Here is a 23,568-nt window from a genome sequence, read left to right on the forward strand (position 1 = left end):
TTGCATTCTTAATATAGGTCTGATTCTGATATCCGCTGGAGCACACAATCACTGGCGAGTTGGCATGCAGCCTCTCCTCTCTCTCCCCAGAGGCTTTTCATCATCTACTTCCCTGTTCAACTCTGCTGAGCTGTGCTCCTCCATTCAGGTGTGCTCCATCAGTAGCTAACGAACGGAGCTCTCCGTGGTGCTGAACCTGTGTTCACTCATTTTGGCCACTAATTAGCCACTTTTGCACATTTAGTCGGCCCTAACGACCTAATTCAAAAATCCGGCTCCGATAGGTCACCCATAGGGGTGCTCTTTACACTTCCTGAAAGAGTCAACGCAATTGCATGTAAAATGGCATAGCTCTGCCTGGACACAATTTCTACTCACTGACTGACTGACTCACTCACTCACTCACTCACTCACTCACACACACACTCACACACACACACACACACACACACACACACACACACACACACACACACACACACACACACACACACACACACACACACACACACACACACACTATAGGATGGAGATGATGAGTGATTTCTGCAAGCGCCCACACAGGCCCATCTGCCCCAGGTAATCAATGGCGCTGCTGCAACACCCTCAAATGGGAAGAGAACATCTTCAGGTTGCCCACCAGAGGACGCTGTGTCAACTCACAACACCGTGTGTCACCACCAATCCTGGTCCATATAGTCTGGCTCTGCTTTCTCCCACTCAAAGGCCAGACTGCTGCCTGTCATATGAATGGATGGGCGGGTAGTGGAATGCCAGCTGCCCTCCATCACAAACCTGCAAGAGACCAGCAGATCGCTGCCAACCCCGCCTATACCCGGGGCAACCTCCTGCTTCACATAGTACCCTCTGGAAGACACTTCCGATGAATCAGTGTCACAACACCCACCACCCCGCCACTCTCTTCCCAACGGCAATCAACCTAGACCCACTCAACCAGCTCTCCAAAACAGCGGCCTACCCCCACACCCAAAGCATGCTCTATAACACACAAGCAGTTACACACAGCAGCTGACTGAACCCTGATCATCTGAGATCTGCACATTAACACTAACGTATTGCTAGTAGGCATTCCTTAGAACAGCTGTTGCCAATGCTGCTACATGGAGCAATTATTCTGCTCTGAATATGTATCCCTGTGCTGTATTTAGGCTTCGTCTACACTACATGTTTCATCCTGTGACATTTTGTCCTACAGATAATCTATATCTGTTTAGAAAATGTCAGCAACAAATAACCAAGTGAAATTCCTTCCTTCCCAATTATGCTCAGCTATTGCAAATATCTTTGAATTTCTCAAATACATTCTCTACTCATAGTCAACCAGCACAGCTGGGCTTGACAGATTGTTCTTAAACACGACAAAATGGATGACAGAAATTCATCATGGATTCTTAATTTGGTTATTCCCATTCAACATTTACAAGAGCAGTACAGAGTGCGTGTTGTAGGAGTAATTTGCCACTGTATGTTGCTAGTTCAACATAGAGTATACATAGAGAATAGACGATAGGACATTAGCCTACTGAAGGAACTGAATCATGGCAATTCTGGAATATGATATGTGCAGCATCCATGTTAGTGTGTGTGTGGGCTTAGTTTGGGCCTCGGCTAGTCCTAAAAGTTGAGCAACAGCACCACTTTGTGGCAAACATGGGTGCTAGAACACAGAATGAGAAGGAGATGATTTCTCAAAAATATTGGTCATAATCTCACAATATTGATTCGACTCTGGGTTACCAAGGATGTCTAAGAAATCACTTTCAAATTGAATGTTAAAATTATAAATTTCACACCCATGACACTATTATTCCCTATTCATAATGCTTCCGCTTGGTGATATAATCTGTATAATATACATTTTCACTGCCAGTGACATGTTTATAGCCATTAAATCTGCAATCTTTTACATTTTGGTCCAAGTGAAATGTTCTGTGGTCTCTCCTGTTTCCAAATAGCTGAACCGTTTGGTTTGAACAAGTAAAACTATTTTACTTACGTGTATAAGTATTTTATGAAATGTTATCTATTTAAAAAGGTGCTGTTTTGTGCGGTGGTTAATTCCATAGAAAAGAAAGTCAAGGCAGTTCTCTAAGTTAAAAGCCTTTCATCCCTGAGCTGGTTCCTTTGAACAGTAGACATGATTTAGCCTTCCAAGCACTATGACATGTAAATGCAGATATGGCACACTGCCAGCAAGAGCTGCCTTATAGGAAGATATGTTCATATTGTAGAATAACCCTCGTGCACAGAAGAAGATCTGCTCATATATTGTAGAATAACCCTCGTGCACAGAGGAAGATCTGCTCATATTGTAGAATAATGCTCGTGCACAGAGGAAGATCTGCTCATATTGTACCCTCGTGCACAGAGGAAGATCTGCTCATATTGTACCCTCGTGCACAGAGGAAGATCTGCTCATATTGTAGAATAACCCTCGTGCACAGAGGAAGATCTGCTCATATTGTAAAATAACCCTCATGCACAGAGGAAGATCTGCTCATATTGTAGAATAACCCTAGTGCACAGAGGAAGATCTGCTCATATTGTAGAATAACCCTCATGCACAGAGGAAGATCTGCTCATATTGTAGAATAACCCTAGTGCACAGAGGAAGATCTGCTCATATTGTAGAATAACCCTAGTGCACAGAGGAAGATCTGCTCATATTGTAGAATAACCCTCGTGCACAGAGGAAGATCTGCTCATATTGTAGAATAACCCTCGTGCACAGAGGAAGATCTGCTCATATTGTAGAATAACCCTTGTGCACAGAGGAAGATCTGCTCATATTGTAGAATAACCCTCGTGCACAGAGGAAGATCTGCTCATATTGTAGAATAACCCTCGTGCACAGAGGAAGATCTGCTCATATTGTAGAATAACCCTCGTGCACAGAGGAAGATCTGCTCATATTGTAGAATAACCCTCGTGCACAGAGGAAGATCTGCTCATATTGTAGAATAACCCTCGTGCACAGAGGAAGATCTGCTCATATTGTAGAATAACCCTTGTGCACAGAGGAAGATCTGCTCATATTGTAGAATAACCCTCGTGCACAGAGGAAGATCTGCTCATATTGTAGAATAACCCTCATGCACAGAGGAAGATCTGCTCATATTGTAGAATAATGCTCGTGCACAGGAGAGTGTGAGGAAATGTACACAATCAGACAAAGCAACGTGTCAACATTTAATTCAAAACTCAGTGAGTCAGGTAAAAGGACACTAGATGGCGACAGCACCACTGCTGTTATAAGAACATTAATAAATCTGGAATACAATCTTCACCTTTGCCACTGCACAATCTTCATCAACACAAAATGATATATTTGTGCTCAGCCAAAAATGTCACCAAGTTATTGTAGCAAGGCCACACACTTTAGCTATCAGCCATGGGAAACTCAGTTGACATCTTTAGCAAGAAAACACACCTCATACATGGAATAGACCCTTCTCACGGGGGCCATTTTGTGTCGAGAAGCCAGGGTAAACACAGGTGCAAGCAAAACACTAATGAGGGTTTCCAACTTCCATGATTGGGATTTGGAAACCCTCATTAGTGTTTTGCTTGCACCTGTGTTTACCCTGGCTTCTCGACACAAAATGGCCCCCGTGAGAAGGGTCTATTAAAACGTGTAACACTGAAGCAACACTTCTTTGTTGTGTGTGTGTGTGTGTGTGTGTGTGTGTGTGTGTGTGTGTGTGTGTGTGTGTGTGTGAGAGAGAAAGAGAGAGAGAGAGAGAGAGAGGGAGGGAGAGAGAGATTTAAGTGGGCCCTCCATGTGCAGTTTCTGCCCACTTCTTCATTCCTTTCTTCTTGATCAGGCAGTGCTCAACTCAACCTCCTTGTTAATCTGCTAAATGCCATTAGTTGAGATCTTGTTCTCCAATTAACATCTATTTCACATCCTCCTATTCGTGATTCGTGTGGTAATCAGGGTAACCACAATATAATGTTATTTTCTTTTGGGAGGGGACAGAACTAAATTCTATCAGTGTAATGTAACAAGACTTAAGGTAAAAAACAACTGTAGTTTGGAGTTAGAAATTGCCCAAACTTCCTTTTCTCTGCACCATTACTTCCATAGTTTTATGCCTTATAAGATTGTTGGTACAAATGGCATACAGTATAAAGAAAGATCAAGACAATTACTGCATTAAAGAACTCTTATTTTATCAAATGTTTTTACTTACATCTTCATGAAATGAGCTAGTTTGCTTTGTCTTGTTGTTATAGGATCGAGTGAGGGGCAGAACACAAGGTCAACAACCAGGGAGTTAAGTGTAGGTTAAAAATTATTTATTGACATTTTCAAATGGATGACAGTGTTTTTGTTCACACCCATGCACAACCACCATCCAAAACAAAATAGAGGCACAAGCACTGTTAATTATTCAAAGAATGACTATAGAGGGTGTGCACGTGATGTCACAGAGGCAGAAGTCACTGCAGGGTCACTCACGCCCACTGAGTGGCAGCAACGTTCAGTTTGAATGCAGTAAGTAATCAGTCTAGATAAATGTCACCTGCTGCTCCAAACAACAGGGAGGAAGGAACCTGCTGGATGTTTTACCACTCCGGTGGGAAAGTGACGTCTGTGCATACCCTCTATAGTCAACTTGTAGTCTGTAGACCACTGCAATTTAATTTAATAATAATGACAAGTATTTCAGCTCTAACCTACCTAAATAAAGACTGAGAATAAAGTAGTGACACTCAGATGTTGTGGGGAGAACTTGTAGACCACTGCATTTACATGTAATAATAACTAGGCATCAAGCGCGCCTAGGCTCAGCCGCGCTCCGGCGCTCGGCCTCGCCTGCACTATTGGCGCACTTGTGTGTTTGTGTGTGTTACTCACTAAATGTTATTGCATCAGTGATGTCACAATGCCTCCTTGTGTGTGTGTGTGCCACATTATGATATCAGTGATGACATCATCACTGTGTGTGTGTGTGTGTGTGTGTGTGTGTGTGTGCCCCCCTATGACATCACTGACCGTGATCAGTCTTGTCACAATGCCTCCTTGTGTGTGCGTGTGTGTGTGTGTGTGTGTGTGTGTGTGTGTGTGTGTGTGTGTGTGTGTGCGCGCCCTTATGACAATCACGTTTGACATCATCACTGATGAGATCGCATCATTAGCTAATTAAAAAATCCAGCTCAGTCAGGTCACCCACACGGGTGCCCTTTACTCACCCTGAAGGTTTCAGCCCGATCACGCGTAAAACGGCATAGCTGTGGCCGAACACAGAACTTGAAACATCGCCCACATACTCAATTTTATACAGATAGATAATGATAAGTATTTCAGCTCTAACCTCCCTAAATAAAGACAGAGTAGAAGGATGTCTTCAAGGGGAGTTTATATCCTCCTAGGGAATTAGTGTATGATTTTTCTCAAAGTGAAACTCACACAGCATGTCCTCCTTAAACAAGGCTCAAATCTTCATGAAGCCTCTTCTCAAACTACAATACAGCTAAAACTGAAGAATGTAGACATACTGTACAATAGCTTAGGAAGTGTCATTGAACGTACAAGAATGTTAAAGACGCAGCCAAATGCAATCCTCTACTGTACATGAAGCTAAAGTAAAGACTTATAGAAGTTTGATCTCTCTACAATACAAGGCGTGTGACTTTATGGGGTGTAAACTGTGGACAGTGGTGCTAATCTCCTTGTGTCTGATTGGACTGTCTGGCTGTCCGTCATGTCATTGAGTGGAATGGCCAGTTGCCTAGCTTGCCCCTGCCCCTCATCAGGATTCATTGTACAGCAGCAGATCTTGGACCTAATAGCCTGATTTAATTTCAGGAGCAGATTGCGGAGGGCCAGGCGATATTCTTTGCGGACGAGGCAGTAGATGATGGGGTTGAAGCAGCTGCTGCTGAAAGCCAGGCAGTTGGCCAGAGGGAAAAAGTATGTTTGAGTCAGGTAGTAAGAGGGGCCCATGTCGACTTTGTCAAAGTGGATGAGGATATTCCAAAGCGTGAGGACATTGATGGGGAACCAGCAGGCACAGAACGACAGCACCACCACTGCCACCGACTTGGAGATGCGGGCCTTCCGGCGAGCGTTGCCACCCTTCACTTTGTGCTGGCAGAGGAAGCGCAGCAGAAGCAGATAGGAGACGATGATAACGGCGTACGGCAGCAGAAAGCCCAGCAGCACCCTGAGGAGCTGGTTGATCCCCAGCCACGCGGTGCCATCTGGGAAGCGGAGCAGGCACACCGTGTCGTTGCCCACGTGTGTGACGTCCGCGAAGATGGCCCGAGGTGCCGCGGCGACCAGCGCCCCGGCCCAGATCAACACTGTGGCCATCCGAGAACTGCAGAATCGACTGCACAGGGAAGGGGTGGGTTTGAACGCCGTCGCCACAGCGCAGTACCTGGTCAAACTCATGGCTGTCAGGAAGAAGCAGCTAGCGTACACATTCAGAGCCGTGAATAAAGACACTACTTTGCATGTGACCCAACCAAAGGGCCAGCTGTAGTCCAGTGCCATGTCCACGGTCCAGAATGGCAAGGCCAGGGAAAAAAGTAGCTGAGCCAAAGTCAAGTTGAAGACAAAGAAATTGATGGTGCCTGTGGTGATGGTGCGAGTGAAATAGAGCAGGAATATCACCAGCAGGTTCCCCAATATTCCCGCAGCAGCCACGACAAAGTAGACCACAGAGGTGAGCGTCCGCAGCCAGGGGGCGCCATCACCGGCTAAATCCAGGTCATAGATCAAGCTGGTATTGTGGTAAACCAGCTGGGAGTGATTGCACAAGGGGTCTTTATTGCACCTGTTCAGCAGGTCGTTGACGGTCTCAAGTCTCTTGTTGAAGTCATCAGTTTTGGACATTTCACCTCCCATGAAAGACAATCCTCTTGAAGTTTGCGGTTGCCAAATTAGCCTACTGTAGGACTTTCCACTTGTGCACCTTGTATCAACAATGAATTGAAAATTAAAGTTCTGGTTGTCTGTTTACTTGCTGGCAGTCATCAATCCCTGCAAGGAAAGAGGAAATCATTATAATGTAATAGGCGCTGCAGGGTTATGGGTAAATAAGTAGATTAGACCTTTGGCTCTTGTAAAAAAAAACTCGTGACGGACAAGCCCGTCTTTTATTGTCACACGAACACCACAACACATACATGCATGCGGCCACAACACACTCATGCTGACAGTGGCCGGTGAAAAGTGTCCTCTGCATTTAACCCATCCAGGCATGTCCTTTCCTCCGGGGGGCAGGCCAGGAGCAGTGGTCGCTTTCTCGTACAGCGCCCGGGGACCAACTTCGGATGTTGTCGTCACTGGTCGGATGACGATGACGATCTGATCTTCTGCATGTTTTTAGTGGGGGGGGGGGGGGGGGGGGGGTTATATACGGAGGAACCCCCTGGGGGGTACGGGGAGAACATGCAAACTCCACACAGAGAGAAAGGCCCTTACGACGAGATAACCCACCTGGGCAGTAGGCACTGAAGATATGGGGGGGAACACAACCACAGCGCACACAGTGTCCCAGGCGAGAATCGAACTCAGGACCTTCTAACTGTGAGGCGACAGCGCTACCGACTGCGTCACCGTACCTCTTGTCGGATAAACAAATTACACTAAAGTGTTAACCATCGAGTAAGATAATCTCATTTAAATCCCAAAGAATCAAACATTGAAATGTAACTGGTAGGCAAAAAGAATACATGTAACATGTTTAGATAGCAAATTGCACTCTTTAACATTAAAATGCCATAGATAGCCTATATATAGTCAATATTCCTCCAAAGCCATTTATTTTAGAGGAATATTTTCACTTTTTTTGCATGCACTGATATACTGTAGGGCTACATACTCAGAAAGTACATGAAAATCTATTTTCTTCATTCAGACCAAAAACATGCAAGTCAGGCAAATTGAATGCGTGAGTGTGTTTGTGTGTAGTATGGTGAGATATGTGATGTAGTTACTACATGATGTAGAATAATATTATGTGTGTACTGTACTGTACTGTACTGTATGTAGGCTATATTAAGTATGTACATGACCTAGTATTAGATGTGGGCATGGTATATGAAGCCCTTTGAGACCTGACTGTGATGAATAACTACATATATAATCTAGACGAGTATGTGTGTTGGACCTTGCAGTCAATTGAGGAATCATAAGTAGGGCATGACTGGGAGCCATCTGCATATGTGATGAATATGGAAACATCAATTTTGCAGCTTTCCATATGAATCACTATCACCTTAGATGCGACCTCCAGGATAATCACATAGACCGGGGTCATTCAGAGGACGCATAGCAAAGGATCGGGGGACTTGAGGTCGTTTTCTGTCATCAATTTGTAAACGTCCATGAGAAGAAAATCTGAAATTGTGCAATTGTATCAACTCAAAACTGCAGTAACTGATAAGCCATAATTGAGCTAATAGCTTTCCTATGGTCCCTACATAAGGTTATAAAACCTCGCATACTCTACACTTTCATTATCTGAAAAGGGAGGATTCCTTTTACAATGTTTACTAGGTGCCTATGCACATAGAAAATTGTCACAGATTATCCAGCTTCTGTTTGCACTTCTATTTCTGTCTGATGATGTATAACATTTGCACGTATGGCTTAGTGTCCCTTTGTTAAACTTGTGAATCATTGATCAAGACAGAGTGGAGTGGATCAAATTAAAGATTAAATTACATTTCCTTAATAACTCTCTCCCAAGGTTAATCCAACTGAAAGCTATTGATGCCCTCTGTCCAACTGTACATGTGTAGTGTTCGTTTTACATTTTACTTTGCTTTAAAAAAAAGTCATTTACACCTAAAACTTTCATGACCAAAGAGAGATGCAATCGTATTTCATGTTTGCTTTGACATGCCAACTTAGTCAGTTTGAGGAAGACAAAAAGTGTATTGTATCTATATCGCTAAAGTGGGACAAGATTTTTAAATAATTTTTAGGGTTAGGGTTCGATCAAAAGGTATCATCATCATCATCAGTATATAAATGGGAGCTAGGGCTTTGTCTGTCTGTCTGTCTGTCTGTTTGTTTCTCTGTCCCGCTGTGATTGTCCCACTGTGATGTCATAAATCCCACTGTTACATCATCAGTGATGTCATAAATCCCACTGTGACATCATCAGTGATGTCATAAATCCCTCATAAATCCCACTGTGACATCATCAGTGATGTCAAAAATCCCACTGCAACATCTTCAGTGATGTCATAAATCTGACATCATCAGTGATATAAATCAAGGCTTTTGAGTCTTCTGGCTAAAGGTTAGGCATGTAAAGGGACTGTTTACAGTTAGCTTACAGGCTAGTTGGTTGAAATAAGTTTATAGAACCTGAATTAGAATTCTTATAGACCATTTCCGGCACATTACATCATCAAAATTGTGTTGTGCTGTTAACTCTACAGAACCGTCAACTCTTTGAGCATTGAAAATGTGGTAAATAGCTACATTAGTTTCTGGGTATATTCCTCTCTCAGAGCCTTAATAATCTAAACAAAATTCTCATTATTATTACCGGTATTATCATTATGAACTACTAAAGTTGTAGTCCATAATGTCGAAAACTGAGTAAAAAATAAAGTCTTCAAAGACTACTGACATTCATTTAATGTCAAGATAAATCCACAAAAGGGGACTGTGGTTTGAATCATTCTAGAATACCCCTAGAATAAAGAAAATTATCACACATGAGAAAGTAAAACAAAAAAAAATCTGCCTCTTTTGGCTCATTGAGTAGACAATTCATCGAAGTGTAACACTTTCTAGACTACAAGGTTAGCTATAGAGATACAACTCTTACCTTAATAAACACGGTCTTGGTCTCGCTCTTATGTTCCTGGATGTTCCTGTTATGTTCCACAACATACAAGGAATTCTTGTTTTCCAGTCTGTTTTCCCGTTTTCCGACAGCACCCGACACTGCTTTTTGGACCTGCTTTGGAGGGTAGAGCTAGAGAGTGTTTTTTCTCTTCTACAAGGAATGATGTTGAAGGCAGCCACCTACAGTAGCCTGCATGTCACCCACCCTGAGTTCATGCTCCACCCCATCACATCCCCTCTATGCATAATCTCTGCATATTGCATGTGGAAATGACCTTGAAGTGCTGAGAGGCTGAAAACAAAAATTGGTTGACCAGCAAAATATAGTAATTTAAATTTAAATTTAATTTAAAATCTATTCTGAACTGGTATCCAACAAATGGAGAAACACCTCGAAGAGAAATGATAACAAGTTCAAAGCAAAGTGCTTAGCCCGCTGAGTGTGTGGGAAAAGCAGCATATGTACAGTACATATTTACCGTTGTGTAAATACTGATATGACAAGAGTAAAGACAAGAGAAGTGTTTAACTTTGCAAACTTGGATCTATTTCTAAGCCTTTCACAAGGCTTAGTAATGGATCCCTGTATATAAACATGGTGAATCAGGAGGACCAATTCACCTGGTAAGCAGTAAATCGAGCATTTGTGTATGTACTTGAAGTATTGATGGTTAAAACGACACGGATCTTAAAGGCTTTGAAAGACAAACTGCAGCACAGGTAATTTGTTTTCTTCTATTTATGTCTGGCGCATTGCTCCCAGATTAGATTGAGCAACATGGATGACTCTGATGGTAAACTGTTGATAGCGGAAAGATCATCAGCAATGAATGAGTAAATCAGGTTAGGGTGGGATAGGCGGAAGAGTGGCTCTGTTGATTAATTTGGTCTGTCTACTAAACGGAGCCATGGCCATCAAGTAACTCAACTAAACACACTTTCCCCCTCAAATGTTGACTTTTTCCTTTCCAAGAACATGCTGCACAAATCATGTAAGACCATTCCAACATGTATCACAGCTTGATTTCTACCATCGCAGAGAGGATTTAAATAATTTCATAACATATTCAACATGTAACGCCGTTGATCTGTTAAATTCACTCTTTCCATCTTATCCAAGAATGTGCCTTTTAAACAGTAATAACAGCATGGCGTTCTGCCATAGTTCACCCTGTTATTTCAGAGTGCAAAATTAGACTCAATGGGAAGGAGGGAAGGAGCTCTGTGTGTTGTGCTAGAGGCTGTATAGTACAGAACTGTACTGGCTAGAAGGGATCCGCATTTCCACCTGTTGCTTTTTCTCTAGTTTGTGCATCACAGTCAAGTATCCAAATCTGTACTGTTTACTTCTATACCTCCACAGCACAATGCTATCTTATCTCAAGAGTTCTTGAATCTTTGAACATCACTCTTAAGCCAAACTCCATCACAACAACCATTTTGGAAATGGATGTAGATCTAAACCTGAGGAAGTCGTTGTCTTGTCAGATGACGAACATGATGCAGAACAAACGACATGACTGTGACTCTCTGTTATAAAATCTAGCTAAGTGCTTGTAAGATAAGCTATGGAATTGCCTTTGGTACTCAACCTTGGTCTGGTCAGTCTCAGAGATCTGGGTCAAGAGCTCACTATGTTTTCAATGGTCTGGTCAGTCTCAAAGATCTGGGTCAAGAGCTCACTCTGTTTTCAATGGACGAATCCACCGAGCATGCAATGAATTGCAAATGAGACAGTTACTAAGAAACTTGGGTGCCTGGGTAGTGTAGAGGCAAAAGCATTCGCCTACCACCTCGAGCCGTGGAGACCTGGGTTCACTTCCCGGTAGCAGTACTTCCTGTTTGGTCAGACGTTCCTATAGACACAAATGGCTGTGTCTGCGGGCAGGGCCGTAGCCAGGGATTTCGGGCCCCAAGAAAGGATATCACATCGGGCCCACCGATGCCGCCGTCCGAAGGGCGGCTGTGAATTTTTTTGGCCATTTGAAGCCCAATTTAGAAATTTGGGGGCCTCTGTCAGTCAAGGGCCCTTGGAATTGTCCACACTTCCCCCCCTTCCCTGGCTACGGCCCTGTCTGCGGGTTGGAAGCCGGTGGAGTATGAGTCCTGGTCGCTGCACTAGTGTCTCCTCCAGTCAGTCGGGCGCCTGGGGGGAATAGCGTGATGCTCCCACTCGCTACGTCCTGCCGGTGAAAGCGGCTGGCGACTGCACATGTATCGGAGGAAGCATGTGCTAGTCTGCAGCTTCCCTCAGATCAGCAGAGGGTGTGGAGCAACGGCTGGGACAGCAGGGGGAATTGGCCAAGTACAATTGTGGGAAAAATGGGAGAAAATTCAGAAAAAAACACGATAGTAGAAAAGTTACTATTTGTTGTTGGTCTGACTAATGCATCCAGATACTGTTCAATAGCTGCTAACCTGCCATACCTACAGTACTGTTCAATAGCCTACTGCTAACCTGCCATACCTACTGTTCAATAGCCTACTGCTAACCTGTCATACCTACTACTGTTCAATAGCCTACTGCTAACCTGTCATACTTACTGTTCAATAGGCTACTGCTAACCTGTCATACCTACTACTGTTCAATAGCCTACTGCTAACCTGTCACACCTACTACTGTTCAATAGCCTACTGCTAACCTGTCACACCTACTACTGTTCAATAGCCTACTGCTAACCTGTCACACCTACTACTGTTCAATAGCCTACTGCTAACCTGTCACACCTACTACTGTTCAATAGCCTACTGCTAACCTGTCACACCTACTACTGTTCAATAGCCTACTGCTAACCTGTCACACCTACTACTGTTCAATAGCCTACTGCTAACCTGTCACACCTACTACTGTTCAATAGCCTACTGCTAACCTGTCACACCTACTACTGTTCAATAGCCTACTGCTAACCTGTCACACCTACTACTGTTCAATAGCCTACTGCTAACCTGTCACACCTATTACTGTTCAATAGCCTACTGCTAACCTGTCACACCTACTACTGTTCAATAGCCTACTGCTAACCTGTCACACCTACTACTGTTCAATAGCCTACTGCTAACCTGTCACACCTACTACTGTTCAATAGCCTACTGGCTACTAACCTGTCAGGTTCAAAAACTCAAAAAGTGATCTGTGTCCACTGAGGAAGGCAGAAGGCCCAAGCTCAGACCTAAGCAAGGGTATAAAAACTACTGGAAAAGCTATCGGATGTTGGGAAATGTTTTGATGTCCCCTGGTGGGTGGTGGCGGAATCACAGCGATAGTTGAAGTAGGAAGAAGTCACTGTGACCGCTGGCAGACCAAATCAGACATCAGACAGCTCCATGAAATATCAAGTCATTGCCAGATAGTCTGAGATATAAGCCAAAGTAAGGTCTTGGGACATTGAGAATTATCCTGATATTCTGAACAAAACATGAGCTAATGTTTCCAGTATGACAGAGGGGAGGCCGGTTTCTGACCAATGAGATGACAGATTGTGTGACGTACTTCCTGTGTATTAAAGATGTGATGATGTGAATGATTCTTCAGTTGGTTGTGATGGTCGTGATGGAGTCCAACTAGAGTTTATGGAAACTAATAAACTCTCATCATCACTTTACAAGGTGGACCAGAAGACCATGGCTCGACTCTGTTCATTGTCTACATCTGACTTTATTTCGTTGAGCTGTTATTACCCTTAAAGTTTTGTGTAATGGCAGATCAGGTCAGATCCACCGCATAATGCATTCAAGTTAGGCTACCAGAGAGAGAATAGTAGCCTAAGAAGCTATTTCCAAAAGCCTGGGTTCAAAGGTCATTGAGAGTTCATGATAATCACCATGGAGGTGTCATGAGCGAATCAGCTCATGCAGCTGAGTAACTGACATTGCAAACATACACACACCGGCGTGCAAGCACGCACGCACACACAAACACACACACACACACACACACACGCGTGTGCACGCGCACACACACACACACACACACACACACACACTCAATACACACACACACTCTACGTGCTCGATTTCTAGGCTTGCCTGCTACGCGGGCAAGCTAGCTTGGCTGCTGCGCGGCCTCGCCTGTCTTGCAGCTCGCCGAGCTGGCCCTGCAGCTCGCATTTGCAGCTCGGCTGCTGTGTGGCCAATGAGACCAGCATCACTGATGATGTCATCAGTGGGATTGATGACATCACTGATGATGTCACAGTGGGATTTCATCAGTGGGATTTATGACATCACTGATGATGTCACAGTAGGATTTATGACATCACTGATGATGTCACAGTGGGATTTGGGATTTATGACATCACTGATGATGTCACCGTGGGATTTATGACATCATAGTGGGACAGACAGAGAGACAGAGAAACAGACAGAGCCCTAGCTCCCATTTACAGATACTGATAAGTTAAATATCCACATACACACGGTGCGCCATAGGCTGCAGTCTGTGTGTTAGATAATGAAGGAAAACAATGTAAAGCAATGCTTTGTTGAAGATTATAGCCTGGTTGGTGGTGATACCTTTTTAATGACCATGACCCCCCAGCGCCCCCCCCCCCCCCCCCCCATCACTAATCGTCTGCGCGCGCCTGCCGACCATCTCGGTGAGTTCTCCCAGTAGCAGCGTGGCCGCGCAGCGCGCACAGATCACTTGTCTTGTTCTCGCTTGTTTATGAAGAACGTTATCTCTAGCGTCACTTTGTCCCAACGGCCGCTTCAGCTTCAGGTGCACACTGCGAGGAGGAGGAACAGTGATTGAAAGACGGCCAACTTTTAACGAGGAAGAAGGGAATACTTCACACACTGAATTCGCCGCTACAAGACAGACGCCCTCATTTGTCAACAACTTTTCACGGTAGCTCTCCATCGCTTCGGTCCGTGATGGAGTCCTTTAAATAGCGACCAGCCGTCTCTAACCCAAGGTAAGGAGGAGTAACATTAACGTCAGATGACCGTTACATGGGATATTATGTGTATAACGAGAGTAACGTTAGGCTGTGTGGTGGTGTGTTCAGTTAGTTTACTGTCTCTGTACAAGTGAGGGTGCTTCGCTTTGAGTTTCTGGGGGCGAAAGTTGCCACATCCAAGTCCATCCAACCAGCACTGAGTAGTATCTCAGCAATAACAACATAAGATCGAGCAAATATGTCCCAAACTCAGGCTACATCAACATTTACTGTCGATGGCTGTTTATTGAGACAAGTCGCCTGACATGAGCAGCCCGCTGCTTCTCTTTCTCCACACATTATTATCGCGATGTGGGACAATGCACAGGCTATCACTGAGCATTGTCAACGCACGTAAGCAAACTTGTGGTAAGTGAGCGGCGCAAACAGGACAGACAAGGCTGCCATTGTACAGGATCAGCAGCGGATTATCAGAATTCCTTCTCTCTCTGTCTGAATCTGGCTGCCCGATCTCTCTCCCGCCGGCCGCCTGCTCAGCTGTGGGTAACATCTTGATTTGGGGCTCCGCTCCTTCCCGTTTGCCACTAAAAAAATCGACTCACTGGCCTAGCCGGTTACTACTGAAACACCTCACCATCACCAGAGGTGCCCAGCTGAGTTGAGTTGTTATTGTGAATGCCCTGGGGGGTTGTAAACTGTTGTTGCTGTCAGGGCCTATGGCTAAAATGGTGATGAATAAACATATCTTATGTCAGTCAGGCTGCTGTTGTTGGGACATTGTGTAAACCAGGGCTAGACAAAGTGAATCAGCATGAGAGGACAAATATGCATCAATTAGCTTGGCGTTGTTTATCTGTCTTACTTGGGAGGGGGGGAGGGGGGGGGGGGTGACTAACCACCAGTGTGTTGTGTTAGTATTTAAGGAGATCAGGTTTGGTGACTGTAGATGGACTGTATGTCAGGTATGCCAGAGGTAGACCTTATTCTATTCTGCCCCATGGTCCACACACAGACAATAAACAGAGGCCCAGATTTTCAGTATTTTACCCCCCTCCACCCACCCTACTACTACACACATGATGTACAACACACACATCCCCAACTCTCCCCCCCTCCCCCCTGTGTGGCCAACATGTGGGGAGGTAATCCAGCTATTAGGGTAATCTCCTCAGCATGGCGATCAATAGAGAGGCTATGCAACAACTAGCAGCCCAGAACGACGGGGGAGCAAATTTGTGCTAAGGAAAAATGATTTAATCATGGAGATTAGGTCAGGAGGAGGCTGGGGTCTGGGAGGGGGAGGGGCAAGGTGGGGGTGATTATTAGGGGGAAGGGGGGGGGGGGGGGTCTATACCGAGCAGATGCACAAAGACAAGGTTGCTGATCCCAACTTTGGGCAGTAACTAATGTGTAATCTAGATCAATGCAGCAGAACCCGTACTGTTAGAATGAAGTATTTCAAAGTAACTGTAACAACTGTGCCAAACCACATCGCCGTTTCATAGCCTATATAGAATGACTGCAAACACAATCCATAAGAAGTCAGAACTTGCAAGTTGTCAGAGCTGGTGCGGCGCCATATAATTTCAAAAACATTTATCGTGCTAAGATTGAGGTTAAATATACATAACAAAATCAGTAATGAAGCAAGTGACAAGTGTGTTTTGTGTTTAATAAAGTACAATGCATCTCAACAGTCACAGACAATGAAGCTCACAATCATATTTCCATTGTTAAAATGAAGGCTCCTATAAGATGAAAAATGACTTCTGTGAGTTTTTGAACAATGTGCCCACCTACTCCAAAACAGCCCAAAATCAAGTCTAGGTGCCATTCTTTCACTGTGGTGTGGTGTGGTGTGTAGCGTGACGTGTAGGCCAACACAAAGTGTTATCATCTGTTATCTTTAGCACAGTTGAGTGTGCTTGCCTCTTTACAAAAGCCTCCAAGATACAGTCCCCGTAAGTTACAGCAAGTATGGCAACAAGATGTTTGACTACACTCCCATTTCATCATAGCTGCTTCTTTGTTGCCATTTCTTCAAATACTGTGCAATAACCTGCTACATATATAGTTCAAATAGGCAATATGCCTTTCAATCTCTGTGTAATTATGAAACTGTTAGCCGTAGTACATTACAGGTCACTTTGTGGAGCTTTTACCATCTGAATGGAATTTAAAAAATCCCATAACAGCTTAAATAATATAATTTATAATGATTATAAACATATAATTTGAAACTTATAGGTAGAGAGAATTATGCATAAAAACGTCTGCTTCTCAGATAGTGTGTGCATGTACGCGTGCACGTGTGTCCAATGCCCATGCATGCTGAGTATGCAGTAGCCTCTCTTGTGATGTGATTACCAAACAGCGGGCCATGCAGATGGACCACTGCACATACTGCATTCAGTCTTATAGGCAGCAGCTATGCTAGCTGTCCCGTATAATGTAGATTACCTGGAACTACTATGAAACAACTTTAAGTCATTGATTCCATAAATCATGTGATTGGCACCACTCTAAAAACAAACAAACAAACAAACCAAAAATGATGCCACTTTTTGGTTGATGGACACATTTAAAGTCCCTGGAAACCAGAAATATTTTTTTATTATTTAGCATTTTGAGTTCATCACATCACAGGAACCTATGTTAATAAGCCACCAGCCAAATTTGAACGATGATGAACGTCGCAAAGTATATAAATTTAGGTTTGGCAGTCATGACAAAAGTCATGAGAATCAATTAGATTTTAGAGTGTATTTTCTCCCGCGGACTGTGTGGGCGTGTCCCGAGAGAGAGAGAGAGAAGGAGAGAGAGAGAGAAGGAAAGAGAGATGGAGTGTGTGTGTGTTCGCGCGTTGCTCGGCGAACACACTCACCGCTGCGAGTGCACAGCGCTACTGTGTGTGTGTCAGTGTGTGTGTGCGCGCGTGCGTGCATGCGTGTGTGTGATTCGATTAAATCTTATGACGTGAAAAGATCATGCATTTTAGCACCGCGCGCTCCGCTCTCTTCACTTTACTTTACTTTACTTTATTTCATTTGGCAGACGCCTTTCTCCAAAGCGACGTACATACAGAAAAACAAGCATAGATCATGTAACATACATAGTGGAAACCAGAGATAATGAAAAGATAAATACAATAAAACCAAAAAAACAAACAGACAGTTGAAGGTCCGTGGGCAGCATGTAAGGGAGATGGAGAGGGAAGGTTAGGAGGAGGTGAAATGGAGAGAAAAGAGATGAGTTTTTTTCTTCAATGAGGAAATGGAAATCCAGACCTTGTAGAAAAGTGTCGACTTTTGGGGTTAGGGTTGAAAGTAATTCTCTCTCTTTTCTGAGGCACACAATTACTCACATAAGACCCTAAATTTAATAGTTAGAAGGTTTTTGTGGATTTTGGTTTCCAGGGACTTTAACATGATGTACCGGTATGTTAAATGTGTTTTGGCAAAACAGAAACAAAAAGCCTCATTAGAGAATGCCCCAAATAAAATAAAAAGGAGCTAGAAACATTTACCGTTCAATGTCCCTAACATCATATTATATTCATACAACTACTGCCAAACTTGATTTGTGATGAGTAGTCCCAATCATTTTGATGTAATCCACCTAAAATATTTCACTTGTACTGTAGCGTCCCTCTCTGGCCTGGAGAGCGGAGAGACAACCTCTACTTTTAATATTGATTCTCAATCTCAACAACCAAAATATTGATGCAAGGGGCGTACTGGATGGGCTGAAGTGACTCCCGCTTTGTGATCAATCAGATCGACTCTTCTGAAAAACAAACACCCCCAAACCCTGAGCCGCTCCTTTTGAAGTGTCCAGAGCAGGAACAGGAGTGCACACTGCAGAGTGCACACTGCAGAGTGCACACTGCAGAGTGCACACTGCACAGCACACACTGACTGGTGAGATGTCCAGATGGAAGATGGGACGGATGAGTAAGGCCTCCACAGATCCCTTTGAGACAGAGGAAGAGGAGATTGGATGGGTCTGAGAGAATCAGGTTACTATCGGCCCATTCTACTCCAAAGAGGCGCTGGCCTAAAAGATGCAGCACCCTATGGGAAACCTAATCCAAACCCTGCTGCCAGCTGTCATTCTTTTGCCCCGGGGTGAAATCGCTAAGCACATATCGCCTTACCTTTCAATCCTTACCTTCATCATAGTAGGAAATGGGAAATTACACACTTATTGTTCTGTACTATAAGTGAACATACAACTACGTCATTTGAGAAATTAGAGCTAACTAGAAATTGCATTTCTAGGGTGGAGATTTTGGAGACGATGCGCCGTGGGTGCACTTTTTTGGGGCGGTTGTGACCAAACATGTCAACTTCATGCCACGTCATCCACATCGTCATCCTTAACGTCGCTCAGTGTTTTCCAGTTGACCCTTGCTCCACACTGCCCGCTGACCTCGTCTCTGTCAGGGATTGGCTGTTTAGAGCGCGGAGCCCTCCTGGTCATACCAGGCCCTCAGTCGAAAGGCTTCAGGTATGTCTGGATTGAACATGACTGACGAGCTGAACAAAGCAGTGAGAGATCTGCCTCAAAAATCAGACGGGCGAAACTCAGCAGCGAACCTCACGGCTGCCTGTTCAAAACGCTGGCTGTTTTACCTGCTCAAACTAGTCTGACTCACCTGGTCAAACCTAATTTGACTCACATTACAAGTCAGACTAGGTTTATGAGTCACGGGAAGTGTAAACACAATCAGAACTTAGGATTGTATTTACACTTCCTGTTAGTCTCTCAAGCCAGACAGTCTCTTCTGCATAAGGTGAATAGGAACAACTCTCTTCCCCAAGCCAGAAACTAGATAGCCTGACTGACTGCGAGTCAAACTGAAGGTGTCACCAGGGTGAAGGTGTGAAGCTGCTCCATAGAGAAGGAAACGAGTAAGAGGATGAAGGTGACTGGTCAGAGGTGCAACCACCAGATCATTCACACAAAATCATCCCCTCAATCATCATTGATTGACTCTTATTTTTCTGGCTTCTATCTTTAAGAGAGAGTTGTGCCATAAATATAGGTTAGAGTCTAACCTATACTTGGCACAACTCTCTCCTAAAGCTAGACTGTACATGACGGGAGACAGTCAGACAGAGAGCAGGGTGATAGAGAGACATGACGGGAGACAGAAAGCAGGGTGATAGAGAGACATGACGGGAGACAGAAAGCAGGGTGATAGAGAGACATGACGGGAGACAGTCAGACAGAAAGCAGGGTGATAGAGAGACGTGATAAAGACAGAAAGCAGGGTGATAGAGAGACATGACGGGAGACAGTCAGACAGAAAGCAGGGTGATAGAGAGACGTGATAAAGACAGAAAGCAGGGTGATAGAGAGACATGACGGGAGACAGTCAGACAGAAAGCAGGGTGATAGAGAGACGTGATAAAGACAGAAAGCAGGGTGATAGAGAGACATGACGGGAGACAGTCAGACAGAAAGCAGGGTGATAGAGAGACATGACGGGGGGACAGACAGCCAGAAAGCAGGGTGATAGAGAGACATGACGGGAGACAGAAAGCAGGGTGATAGAGAGACATGACGGGAGACAGTCAGACAGAAAGCAGGGTGATAGAGAGACGTGATAAAGACAGAAAGCAGGGTGATAGAGAGACATGACGGGAGACAGTCAGACAGAAAGCAGGGTGATAGAGAGACGTGATAAAGACAGAAAGCAGGGTGATAGAGAGACATGACGGGAGACAGTCATACAGAAAGCAGGGTGATAGAGAGACGTGATAAAGACAGAAAGCAGGGTGATAGAGAGACATGACGGGAGACAGTCAGACAGAAAGCAGGGTGATAGAGAGACATGATGGGGGGACAGACAGCCAGAAAGCAGGGTGATAGAGAGACATGACGGGGGGACAGACAGACAGAAAGCAGGGTGATAGAGAGACATGACGGGGGGACAGACAGCCAGAAAGCAGGGTGATAGAGAGACATGACGGGGGGACAGACAGACAGAAAGCAGGGTGATAGAGAGACATGAGGAGACAGTCAGAAAGCAGGGTGATAGAGAGACATGACGGGGGGACAGACAGACAGAAAGCAGGGTGATAGAGAGACATGACGGGGGGACAGACAGACAGAAAGCAGGGTGATAGAGAGACATGACGGGGGGACAGACAGACAGAAAGCAGGGTGATAGAGAGACATGACGGGGGGACAGACAAGACAGAAAGCAGGGTGATAGAGAGACATGAGGAGACAGTCAGAGAGAGTCTGGGCTGACCTTGCCATGATAATCTAATCCCTGTGGAGAGTGCTTTTTTTAGAGAGCAAGTTAATGCCAGCAGATTATACTCCAGTGTCTCCCACACGAGCCAATCCACACTGAAAAGAGAGTGGGTCATTACTGCATCCTCAGACCTACCACAGCAGCACATCGGTGATGCTACACTACAGTATGTTGCAGACATGATTTGAAAGTGTCTCTCGACGTCACCACGTCTCATGTTCTTCATCGTTGCCTTTGTGCTTTTCAGTGTCATCGTTTGGTCTCTTAATGTCCGTTTGGGCCCGGATGAAAACGTGTGCATGTATTTTTGACTTCACTAACATCTGTACTCGTAAAAGATCTGTGAAGGATCAGTAGTCCTCCTCCCTCTCATCTCGCTCCCCTGTACCGTACAGGGCTTCTGTTGCAGCACCACTGGTGTATAAAGAGACATGTATGATAAAAGGCCACTCATTGAGCAGCTCATCTCATGCTATGAAGAATAATCCCTGTATATGTTCATGTTGTGTAACCGGGGCAGCCAGTTGAATGAGGAGGGGGATGGTGAATGCGCGCAAGTTTGTGCGTGCATGTGACTGCTGAGCTCATGGCTGTCTAATCTCTTAGGTACATTAGGCCGTTTGCCCCCAATACTGTTTGACTGATTTGATACTGATTTGATACTGATTTGATACTGATTTGATACTGATTTGATACTGATTTGATACTGATTTGATACCGTGCTGTTTGACAAGAGACGTCATCAGGAAGCCCACTGACACTATTATCAATTATTATGTCATTGACATACAGTATGGAGACTAATCCTTTTCAAGCACTTTTCTCTTACTTGGTAGTGCTCTGATCACAGGCATATTTTGAGAGGACAATAGTCTCTTGACCTTACACTCATTATAACTAAGGTTATTTTGCTGCACTAATTGTAAGTTTGAAAAAAAAAAAAAGTCGAGACACGCACATCCAAGCCTGAAAAGGACAGGTGCAGAGCTCCAGGCACAAACTGGTAGAAGAGAAAAGAACGCTCGCACACTGCAAGGCTCCAAGTTGAGTGTATTTATTTTACACCGGAAAAGTAGGTAACGTTTCGGGCAGCACCCTGCCCTTCCTCAGACTAATTGTAAGTTGCACATGAGTGCCAGCTAAATGCCTATCCAAAAAAAACATGACATCCTCAATATCTTACTTCACAATTTACATAGTAGGGCGGCCCTAGTATACTATCATAGTATACTAGGCCCGCCCTACTATGTAAATGTTCATAGTCTATGTAAATTTACATAGTAGGGCGGCCCTAGTACCATGTAAATTTACATAGTAGGGCGACCCTAGTACTATGTAAATTTACATAGTAGGGCGGCCCTAGTACTATGTAAATTTACATAGTAGGGGGCGGCCCTAGTACTATGTAAATTTACATAGTAGGGCGACCCTAGTACTATGTAAATTTACATAGTAGGGCGGCCCTAGTACTATGTAAATTTACATAGTAGGGGGCGGCCCTAGTACTATGTAAATTTACATAGTAGGGGGCGGCCCTAGTACTATGTAAATTTACATAGTAGGGCGACCCTAGTACTATGTAAATTTACATAGTAGGGCGGCCCTAGTACTATGTAAATTTACATAGTAGGGCCGCTCCACTATGTAAATTGTGAATGTAAGATAATGAGGTTGTCATGTTTTTTTGGGATGATTATTATCTAATAGGTACAAGCACCTGGGGCTGGGAGGTCTGAGTATGAACTATGAATAGAGGGAAATCCGCGCTTTGGTTTTGACTCTGAAGAAGACACTTTGTGTGTCGAAACGTTAGTCGCTTAGTTGCTTGCACTTATTAAATTGCCTTAACTTTGACCGCGTGCTCCAGATTGTTTCTTTCTCATATGAACTATGAATCTTTGCCTTCGTTGAGCGCGTGTCCAGATTTCAGCATTCAATCGTTTCAGCGATTGCTGGTGTTTTATGTACAGTATAGGGTTTATTCTGGCATAGCAAGCTAACCCTGAGCTAACTCTGTAGATCTACCCGGCATAACCGATGCTACATGGCATAATTAATTTGTCTGCTGGGCTTAATCTTGTTCTTCAAAACTAAACATTGACCTCCCATTGGCGTGAAATATTTTTTACGATTCCTAGTTGGAGCTAATTTATGCTCCATTTTCGTCCGAAAATAAATGTGTCCGTTTCAAACGATCATGTAACCGTCACCGCCCACATACTTCCGAAATGCGTCTTTCACGTTGGTATCATGTTAAGCAATACATCCACTAGTGGGCAGTAGAGAGTCAAATGTGTGAGCGTTTGTGTGGTACTGCTCTGTTTCGCTTTCAGAATAACATGCAGAATTACGCACGAAATGAACGCACTGTACGGACAGAAGGCTCTGTCCATATGCGTATCCATATTTAACGTTGATTATAACTGGGCCTTGAATAGAATTTTGTGTTTGCTTGTTGAATGATCAGCAGAACTGTAACAGGTTTTTAAGCTGTCAACTCATTGTATTATTGGCTCTGCGAGGCTCAGAGTAAACTGTGTGCTTCTTGTTTGAATGTGCGT

At 44.2% G+C, this 23,568-nt stretch overlaps 1 pseudogene across 1 annotated transcript; it reads right to left on the bottom strand.

The window, feature by feature from the left end:
• Positions 1–5,659: 5,659 nt before the first annotated feature.
• Positions 5,660–6,865, bottom strand: LOC310784934 (relaxin-3 receptor 1 pseudogene; annotated as a pseudogene). The gene has a single exon. The product of its transcript is annotated as a relaxin-3 receptor 1 pseudogene (transcript).
• Positions 6,866–23,568: the final 16,703 nt, after the last annotated feature.

The sequence above is a fragment of the Poromitra crassiceps genome (genome assembly GCF_964638095.1).
Source record: "Poromitra crassiceps genome assembly, chromosome: 11".
In the NCBI taxonomy this organism is placed as follows: domain Eukaryota; kingdom Metazoa; phylum Chordata; class Actinopteri; order Beryciformes; family Melamphaidae; genus Poromitra; species Poromitra crassiceps.